At 51.8% G+C, this 10,331-nt stretch overlaps 1 pseudogene; it reads left to right on the top strand.

Annotated features, from left to right (window-relative positions):
* The first annotated feature begins 6,968 nt into the window (after window positions 1-6,968).
* Window positions 6,969-9,905, top strand: LOC102014612 (annotated as a pseudogene).
* Window positions 9,906-10,331: the final 426 nt, after the last annotated feature.

Below are 10,331 nucleotides of genomic sequence, written 5' to 3'. Positions count from 1 at the left end.
CAAAATAGCAAAAGAACAGTATAGACAATGCAGAGTTACAAACAAAGCCATTTCCCTTTTCTAGGCTCTAGTTTTCTTCTATAAAATGGGAACAATATGTTCACCTCTCAGGAGTGTTATAAAGATGCATGTTCAAAGCCCTAAAAATACAATACTCAATGCTGTTATTTCCCTTTCCACGCAATCCAATTGCCTTTCAAGTGGACCAAGTTCTCTTTTCTGGTACCAGGTAACCCAGGCTACTTCCAGTTCTTTGTGACATCCAGTAAGAAGCTGAAAGCCAGAGTGTGGGAGCAGTGGGGGAGAACCACATTGGGGCTGGTTCCAGAGGAGGAAAGAGAATGCAAGGGGGAGAAGTGCTTCCTAAGGTCTTCATGGAACACCAGCCAGCTGGTTCGTCTCTTCTTACAGATGAGGAAATAGGCTTGTGCAAGTAGTGGAGGCAAATCACACTAACAGAATCTTCCCTTTCATGAGCTCTCTATTTATTGTCTTTGCATCCCTTTTCTTTCCTTGAGGGGATGTGGATCAAGCACAAGAAGTGTAAGACAGCTGGATGTATAATCTCAGTATGCACTCAGGAGGCTGAGACAGGAGGATTGCTGTGAGTTAGAGGCCAGCCTGGGTTATATGGTTGAGTTCCAGGCCAGTATTGATACAGGAAAATAAAAGCTTCCAACCTAAATGATATCTGGGACTATCTGGGACGTGTTTGTGTTCTCTAAAATCGAAGAATGAATTTTAGGAACAACGGAGGTTAAGAGCAGAATATATTTATTGAGGGAAAGAAAGCTTCTGTCCAAGAGAGGGACAGAAGGGGGGCCCAAGTGGGTTACCCACCGACTCTGTCTTTTCTGGGGACTTTTACAGAGCAAAAGCACGAGGTGAGAAGGGTCCAAGGTAGGGGAAAAATGGACAAAACTATGGTCAGCCAATAAGAACTGTTCAGGTAAAATGGATGAAATTGGGATCAAATGGGGAAGCAAGTCACCATAGCAAGTGGGCATGAATACAGAACAGGAGCTTTTTCTGTAAGGGGTTGGGTCAGGGACTCTTCAACTTGATTGCTGCCTATTTAGAATATCAATCCCTGATGTCCATCCCTAGGGAGGTATGTGGGTGCATTTGTTTAGTCCTTTGTCCTGAGGTATGGCCCACAGCAAATACGTATCTTTCATGTTGGCTCCTTTGAGGGCCTGGCCCTGCCTGCCTGCCTATATTTCTATCTAACTCAGCTGCCTGTAACAGTCTGAATTATATAACAAGACCCTGTCACCAAAAAAAAGAGGAAACAAGAAAGAGAACCTTCAAGGAGCTAGGATCTCTGTGCTAGACTTCATACTTTTTTTTTTTTTTTTTGCACCGGGAATCGAACTCAGGACCTTGTGCTTGCCAGGCAGGCACTGTATTGCTGAGCTATATCCTGGCCCTAGATGTCATAAAATTTTAACATGAAAACTTCCACAGAATAGAAGACACATATCACACGCAAATTAAAAGTCTGGTCCTCAGGACTCTGACACACACCTGGCTATAGCCCTCAGGGAAATTCTGGTAAGACCCTGGGCTCTAGGACAGATGGGGATGCATTCCATTTAGGGTCAGGTCATGGAGTTAAGATTCATGTTAGGATTAGAGAGAAGTGTACTGTATCCTTTGGGATCAGGTGCAGACTTCATACATAATCAAGGGAAAGATTAATGCAGGATTCAGACTAGGTGTGATTTCAAATAGGAGCGCCTAGGGGACTGTTAAAGTGATCCTGGGCTATGCCCTACCAACACTGTCCTGTAAAAGCCCCACCACAGACATCAAAGCTTCTAGTCTAATTCCCAGTTCCCACCCCTGCTGTGGGGTTAGATCTCCATGTTTACCATTTCTGGAATGTATGGTTGTAAACTAGTTGTAAACGCCCTGCCCTTCCTGGACTCCCAAAATGTATTGTTCTTTCCCTAAATGCTCTACCCCTCCCGGATTCTCGGAATGTACTGCTCCTCCCATAAAAAAAAAAAAAGAGAATCCCCTCATTGTTACAGATGTGACATGTGACATGTGTTTGCTAAACAGGATGCGGTTTTAGGGTTTAAAAAGCTACTCTCTTCTCTGGATCAGGACTGGTCTGATCCTTCCCTGCATGGAGGCTCTCAGTCAGTCCCTGGCCAGGAATAAAGGCTCGTCCTAAATTCCAATTGGCGGTCCGTGCGTCTTGGTGTTTGTCGGTCGGTACCATTTGGTTCGTTTCTGGTTGCGAGTCCAGAACAGTCCCTATGTGCATGGCCTCTTTTTTACTTTATTTTTTGGTACCCATGGCCTCTTTGTCCTGCAGCACACCCTTCTCTACCTAATTCTATTTCTAAGCACAACCCCAAGGCTCCTAGTTTGGCTACCAGGAGAGTTCTGGGTAAATTGTCCTGGACCCCAGCCTGTCCCACCACCCCTACCGCATTGCCTTCGGTTTCTGGCCTCCAGAGCACTGGCTGGTCTTAGCCCTTCCCAAGTCCCTCCACAGACGAATGTGACAGCTACTGGGGAAGCAATAAGGACCCAGTGAGCTGGCAGCTTCATTCCAGAGCGTGGGGAAAGAGCAACAGGACATGAATAAATTCATGTGCTGGCCCCTGGGCTCCCTGTGAGCCAAGCCTGTGCCCCTACCACACAAGGCACAGCCCTGCTGGTCACCACCGCTCACAGCCTGGGCCGGGCATGGGAGGAAACCTGCAACGGGCTGAGGTGAAGGGCTCAAGAAGCGCGCTGGGGAATAGGATGAGTGCGGTGGGGAGCAGGGCTGGGCAGAGCCTCTGTTGAGTGGAGGGGCCTGGGGGACAGAGGAAAAAGGGGTGGCAGCACTTGGGGTGGTTGGGGGCTGAGGCTCAGGCAGGGGAGGCTAGTGGGAGCCAGGCCTGCTCTCTAATCCATCCACCATCCAGCCTGGGGGAGCAGATCTGGAATTAGACATGCACGGGGCTGACAGGGGCCTCAACTCCTCGAGGAGAACAAATGGCGTCAAAGACCGCGAATAAAATTGTGTTTATGGTTGGAGCAGGAGGCTCCTCCCTCACAGACTGCCGATCCTTTCAGCCCCCAGGGAACCTCTCCTAACCTAGACACTGACCCAGCCTCACTGAGCTTGGTTTCCCAGCAACAGTATGGGGACAGAGTGCAGGAACTGAGAGAGAAGATCATCTTCTACCCAACAGCCATGCCCCAGTGTGCCCTGTGCTCCATTTTACACAGCATACTGCACACATCACACTCCTGGTTTAGCCTCGTCATTCAGGGCCCTTTGTTGCTGCCAACTCTATGGTCTCCAAACACCTCCACTGTCACCAGTCTAGGGCCCTGTGGGACACCGTGGTCCCTCTGTGGTCCCTGGGAGAAAATGGCAAGAGGATTTAGAAAATAAAGACAAGAGACGATAGCCAGGGTCAGTTGGAGTTACCTCTTACCTGATGAGAATGAGGACTGACTTCAACAGTAGGGGTGTTTATTTTTTTTTTATTTTTTATTTTTTATTTTAAAGAGTAAATGAAGGATATCATAATAATGGGGGGTTACCAAATTACAGACGAAGTGGTAGGAAATTATCAATGGTTATTGTTTCACATATTGTTATCTACAAGATAGTTTCTCAGGAAAACAAATAGACAAATAATAGTGAGTTACAGACAAAAGAGGAGATTATCAAGAGTTGTTGTACTGTACTTAGGTATCTTCAAAGTGGCTTCTAAAGAAAATAAACAGAGCTATACATGAGTGACCTATTGAATAATCATTAACTATTCTCAATGGTTGTTGTAGGAAACACATAATAATAAACATGCATCCATTATGAAATAGGATAGGAACAATACAAACATTACAGAGTTATGGATAGATTAGCAGGAAAATATCAATGGCTGCTGTAATACATGGTGGTATCTTCGAAGTGGTTTCTCAGGAAGACAGAGATATGCAAGAAGGATCTAACAAGTAGTTACAGCCTAAGGGTTGTCAAAAATCAAGTGAGCCGTCTGGGGCGAAAGCCATTTTTTGTGGCGTTTTCTCTCCAGCCTCCCATCGCATTGGGACCTTACAACCAGTTAGTGTCCTCTCCCCAACTGTCAGCACAGGCAGCAGGAATCCTGCTGCAGACTTCTCCGGAGCTCCACCACAGCCTGTACTGTCAGGGGAAGAATGGCTTCCAGGGAGTCTCCACAGGTTCGTGCAAGGTCCTCCTGGTTTACAGCTTCCGAACGGCTCTCATGACCCCAGTCCACAGGACCTCTGACTCTTTGGGCTTAGTCTGCATTCTCATGTTCTCTGAGTCCTTGTTCAGCAGCTGCTCCTCCGCTGGCTCTGGACCTTTCTGGTTCTCCATGGCAGGAGCAAGAGTGGCCCATTGTATGGCATGTATTCCCAGGGGTTTCTCCATGTTTGAATGATTCACACACATCCGTGGGGGGGCATCTGCAGCCGGTGCATGGTGGGCCAATTGTGTCATTGTTTCTCTGTGTCATGGTTGTTCTCAATTAAGCGGCGGCCTGAGGGCTGTTGCTCAACAGTGCTCCCCACTGCGTGGCTCCCCCTGTGCTGGGGCCCTCCCTCTGAGGGCCTAAGAGGCAGGGAGTGAGCCGGCAGGAAGACCGGCGCTCCCCGCCTGTGGCTCCCCCTGCGCCTGGACCCCTCCTTCTGGGGGGCCTATGAAGCAGGAAGTGAGCAGAGGGATGTTTAATTATACCCTCCAGAGGTTGGTTAATTTCCACCTAGCTTCCCAGCAATCAATTAACAAGTTACAACTGCTTGTTTACGCACTTCAAGGAGCTTTCTGTTCTGGGCCTAGCTTTATCCTGCTTCAGCAACTCCCAACAAAGCCCCTCGTGGTCGCCTGCAGTCTCAATCCTGGAGAAAGTGCAGCCAATAGTTTTCTACCTAGACCCTAAAAAATCAAAGCTGGCCTTTCTTCTTGGTCACCCACAAAGACAGTCACAGGAAGGTGCTTAGCACCTAATCTGCATTTCAGTTATAACAGTTTGTGTAACACACCAAACACCCAGAGGTGGGGGGTGTAACTTTGCTGGGCTTTGTGTTAGAGCACACATTTGGGGGAAGTGGCCTGGGCAGAGACTTCTGGGGTCAGAAGCCTGGGGGACTAGGGTGGGAGAGGGTTGGGAAGGGCTGGCCAGTGAGACTAGAGCTGCCTTGGACTCCCTTTCTTCCCACCAGACCCCTACTCTTCAGTCCTGACCTAGGAGAAATGGCATTTGTGGTCCCAAATATAGGGACTAAGAGTAGCATAAATACAAACATCTCTCTTCAAACAGTGCACACACACACACACACACACACACACACACACACACACAAATCACTGGATCATCCAAGGCCAGGATCCCGTGGACACTCCCACACTTTCCAGCACACTGTCACAGTGCATAGGCCCAGACTCCACTGCTGGGCTGGCAGAGCTGCCCGACCACTCTTCCCCACGGTTGATATGTCACATTGGAGTCTGATGGGTGTCTTTCTGCAGCGCACCATTTACATTTCTCCTTGCATCTGTCAACCTGTCTGGGCTCCTGTCTCTCCTCCTCTCTGTCTCTCCTTCTCCTGCTCTAGGGCTGTCAGTTTCTTTTGGTAGCTTTGTCTCTGTCTCTGCTCTTCTATCTAACTGTCTCTTTGATTTCTCTGTCGCTTCTCCTCTGCTTTTCTGTCCATTTCTTGCCTTCTCCCGAGGCTGTTTCTCTCTCTCTCTCTCTCTCTCTCTCTCTCTCTCTCACACACACACACACACACACGCACACCCTCTCTTTGCACCCCCAAACCTAGGGGCTGGGTTTGGGGGCCGGAGATTTGCCTTTTCAGTTCAGTCCAACAAGTATCCGTTCAACTTTTCACCATGTTATTCAGTACTCTGTCGGATCACGCAGGGGCGAATTTTTATCTTTTCTTTCCCTTCTTGTTTTGTTTTCTGTTTGTGAGCACCCTACCCCTTTAGCAATTCACCTGTCTTCTCTGTATCTTGACCCTTGTTTATCCTACCGCTGATTCTGGCTTCCTCTGGGCTCTGAGAATACCAAACTTTGGGTAGAGAGGTTGAGAGTAAGTAAGGCGGGAGCCGCGAGTCCCTGCAGAAGCTTCAGAGACAGCAAGGAACCCCGAGGCCCGGACCGGGCGCGGGTGGGGGTGAGTCCTGAAGCGGGAGGGGATGCCCTTTCCGACCCCGCGTTTCCGCACCTGGCGCCCAGGGTCTCTCCGGCTCTGGCCGCTTTCAGTGGCTCCTGCCCGCCACGCAGCGACTCCCATCACCAGCGCTGCAGCCCCGGGAGGAAGGTTAGGTACTCAGAGAGGGAAAGCGGTTGCAGGACACAGACGCAGGGCCAACGCTCCCGCACGGTCTACGACACGGCTGGGGGAGGAAGGCGGGCCAGGGCTCCCCAAGAGCTACAGCGCACGATCCCCGTGCTGGTCGCCTCTACTGGGCGTCCCAGCTCAGAGCCTGGGACATCCAGAACGTGAGGAGGAGATCCCATTCCTGCGGAGAGCGGGCGGTGTGAGAAGCCTGGGACCTTGGCACCACCATCTGAGAGAAAGCAGATGCTTGGAGAGCGGGCATCCGAGGCCGGTAAGAAACGAGCCGTCCAAGAAGCCGCGATCCCGGGTGCCCGGGACATTAGGACTGCGTGGTAGGGTAACAGGATCACGGGCTCTGAGCCGGCAGCGTTGCAGCTGGCCCAGCCCGCGGGGGACCTCTGCCTCGACGGGCGGTTGGGGAACGGCGCCCCTGTGGCGGAAGCCCCCAAAGGCAGGGGGCCGGGCGCAGCTATTGAGGTGACGCAGACCCAGGCCGGAGCCCGGCCACTGTCCACTGGGCCCGTGGAGAGCCCCAGGCCTCCGCCGCCACTGTGCCCAAAAGTGAAGAGGACTTGCTGGCTCTGGCCGTGTCGCTGAGCCGCCGTAAGCGGGTGGCGGGCGCGGCCGTCGGGGTGGCCATGGTGCTTCTGCTGCTGGTGGCCATCCCGCTGCTGGTGCAGAGCTTGCGCGGGCCGGCGCACTATGAGATGCTGGGCCACTGCTGCACGGTGTGTGATGCACAGGCCTGAGGCCCGGGACCCAATGGCACGCCCGCCAGGTGCCAACGGAGAGGTGAGCTGGCGCCGAAAGGCAGGCCTGCGAGGGCCTCTGGGACCCCAGGCCTCAGAGGGTCCCTGGGAGAGCCAGGCAGGCCAGGGCCTCCGCGGCCCTCCACGCGCAGGCCCGGATGGTGCCGCGCCCCCTGCCGGCCACGTGCTTGGAATTGCCTTCTATGTGGGCTGTGGCGGCCTCACCAGGGTTATGAGGGGCTGCGCTTTGACTATGTGGTGACCGGTGTGGGCAATGCTTAGGAGGCGCCCAGTGGCAAGTTCACCTGCCCCATGCCGGACATCTACTTCTTCGCTTACCGTGTGCTCATGCGCGGATTTGATGAATGAACAGGTGAGATGCCCCTCTCCGACCTAGCCCCAGATCCTCCACTGGTATCTTCCTAAATCGCTCTGCACTCATCACACAACCCCAGCTCCTTCCCTGAAACAGTGTCAGTGAGTCCAGGAGCGAAAGGCTGCCAAGAACTAATGAATAACTTCATTTAGCTAAACTGGAATTGAGGGTCAGAGAAAGATCACCTGCCCAGGGTCTCATGGAGCTTTAGGAATGGTGTCTGAATTAGAACTCCCGATTTAAAGCTTAGTGTCTCTGCAGCTGCGACCTCCCCTTACAACTTCAGGCAGCCCTGTTGTCCTACCAGGTAGTCCCCTTTTTTCTCCTATTCTGAGCTCCCTTCTCTCTGAGGGGCAGTCTTCCTGGCCTTTGGGTTTCCCAGCCCTGGTTTGAGGTGAGCTACCTGGAATCTACCTGGCTGTTTTGAATCAGAATGCAACGCACTTCTCAGGCAGTCACCAGTCAGTAGCCAACCCCCAAGTGGAGACATTGAGCTTGGATTTTCAAGGAAAAGGTAAAAATAGAAAGCACTTGCCTACTTGGTAGGCAGTGGTCCTGTTGTTCTCCCCAGATCATGGGGCCAATTCTAGGCTATTCCTTGTTCTGTGATAGCACTGAGCCTTGCAGGCATGGCTGGGAAGTGGTCTGACAGTTCAGGGGCCAGTGAGGGGATGGAAGAAACAGATTTGGAGGGAGAATGGGGCAAGGCATGGGGAGGACCAAGACCTTGGACTGTGGCCTGGTCCACAGTCCTCACATCCTTCCTTAGGAACCCCGAAGCCTCCAGGTTCTCCTGCTTGCTGCCCCTGCAGGTGGTCATTCCCCCCGCCCCATGGGGGATAGCTCCGAGGACTCAGCTGGAGTCACACATAGCTTCAGGGTGACGCCTCTGGCAGGTAGAGGCAGCTGCCTGGAAGATGCAGGCCAAATGGGGAGGTTGTGGCTGAGCAGTGACCTCTGAATGCCCCACATGAGGGAGTAAGGGAGCATCAGGCCTATTCCTCAGGGTTTTGTCTGAGCTCTGGGCCCAGATTTGCCACAACACCCTTCCACATTAAAGAGGCCACCTCTGGAGGCCCACCTCCTGCACCTGCTTTGGGGTCTCCTCCCAGCAGAATCTCCCCAGAAAGCAGAAGAAAGCAAGTGAAAGTTCCTGGGTGTCTACATGGGGTGAGATAGTGTCTGTGTGGAAGGAAGTGTGAGTGTGTGTGATTAGAGTGTGTCTGTGGGTGGGGAGGGTGAAAGTGTAAGTAGCATGGTGATGTAGATGGGCAGGTGGCACTGAGTAGGCATGCTTGGTTTATTCAGGTTGTGTGGGAGGAGGCCCGGGACCAAGCATGTATGTAGAGTGTGTTGGGTATGGAGGAGGTGGGAACTGTGTTGTTTCCATTTTGTATTCCATCCTCCACACGGGTGCTGAGGCCCTGGGGATGGTAAATAATGATTAGAATAATCATGACTAATTAATTAGTTAATAATCAGCCCCAGTGGGATGGGAAGAGGAGGGCTGAGGAGGCTGAAGGCAGGGCTCTCTCTTTTGGCAGGCCATCCCTACATCGGAGCACCCACTTCGGAGCACCAGTAGGTGTTCCACTGAGATATGGACACCCTAGAGGCCAGAGCCTTGGCGCCCCATGTGGTGGCTCACGTGCAGATGCACCTATGACCCAACACAAGTTTAGGACTTACTGGAGGTCCCAGTGGGCACAGAATCCTAAAAATTATCCTACAGGTTTTTAATTTTAGTTTATTTTTGGCTTTTTTTTGGAGACAGCATTACTGTGTAGTCCAAGCTGGTCTTGAACTATGTAGCCCACTGGCCTTCAACTCACAGCAATCTTCCTGCCTCAGTATCTGGAGTGCTGGGGTCACAGGCATAGGCCATCACACCCAGCTCTAATTTTTAAATGAGAATAATCATAGTAAACCCTCTGTAACAACCACTGTTCCAAACATACCCCACGAGTTTGTCTGGGAGGAGGCTCAGACAAACTAAATCCTAACAATCTGACAAGCTAGGTTCTATTATTACCCACTGCCTGCCCCATTTTATGGCTGAGATTGGGGTCCAGAGGAGGCCTGACATGTGCCCCTGAGTTACACTGCTGTGTACTGTGCACGGCAGAGCCAGAGCTGCTGTGGCTCTCCTGGGTTCATCTTGTCCTTCCCAGCACCATAGCCTGACTCCCCTAGCACCACTTCTGTGCTGCCTCCCAGGTCACTCTACCTCCTCTCAAGGCATGAGGAGGTCATTTCCTCTCCTCCCTTGCTAGGTCAGGGCCAATGCCATTGCTCAGGAGGCGGAGCAGAACCATGACTGTGCCAGCAACAGCATCATTCTGCACCTTGAATGGTGCAGTGTCATCAAGCTCGGTGGTGGCTGGAAGGTGCATGGAGGCAACACCAACAAGCACAGCACCTTCTCAGTCTCCCTCATCTACCTGCAGTGAGCCTGGCACCATCCCCCTTGCCTTCAGCCTTGGCTCCCATTTGCTCCAGCCCTCACTCACTTCCTGCTGGTCCAGCCAAGGTGCCACCCAACTGCTTGTGAAGCTGGAGTGGACCCTCCTGCTTCTGAGGCAGCCAAAGGGCAGACTGGCCAGTGGGAAAAGGAGCCGGTACAGAGGGAGGGACCCCAGCCTCAGCCAGCTGGGAGCTGCATGGGAAAGCCAGATCAGAACAGCTGAGGTCGTGACCAGCATGTATTGAAGTTAACACCAAATACAAAGTAGAAAGCTCCAGAGAGAGAAGGAGTGTTTTGTTAAACTGGGTGTCACCAAGTATGTGTTCTTTTCTTTTATTTTAAAAACAAAAGGATGAAAACATTAACAGACAGACAACCTTTTACAAAATAGCAAAAGAACAGTACAGACAAT

This window comes from Chinchilla lanigera, unplaced genomic scaffold (assembly GCF_000276665.1).
Source record: "Chinchilla lanigera isolate Chin_1 unplaced genomic scaffold, ChiLan1.0 scaffold00146, whole genome shotgun sequence".
In the NCBI taxonomy this organism is placed as follows: Eukaryota; Metazoa; Chordata; class Mammalia; order Rodentia; family Chinchillidae; genus Chinchilla; species Chinchilla lanigera.
This window is presented reverse-complemented; position numbering and strand designations above follow the sequence as displayed.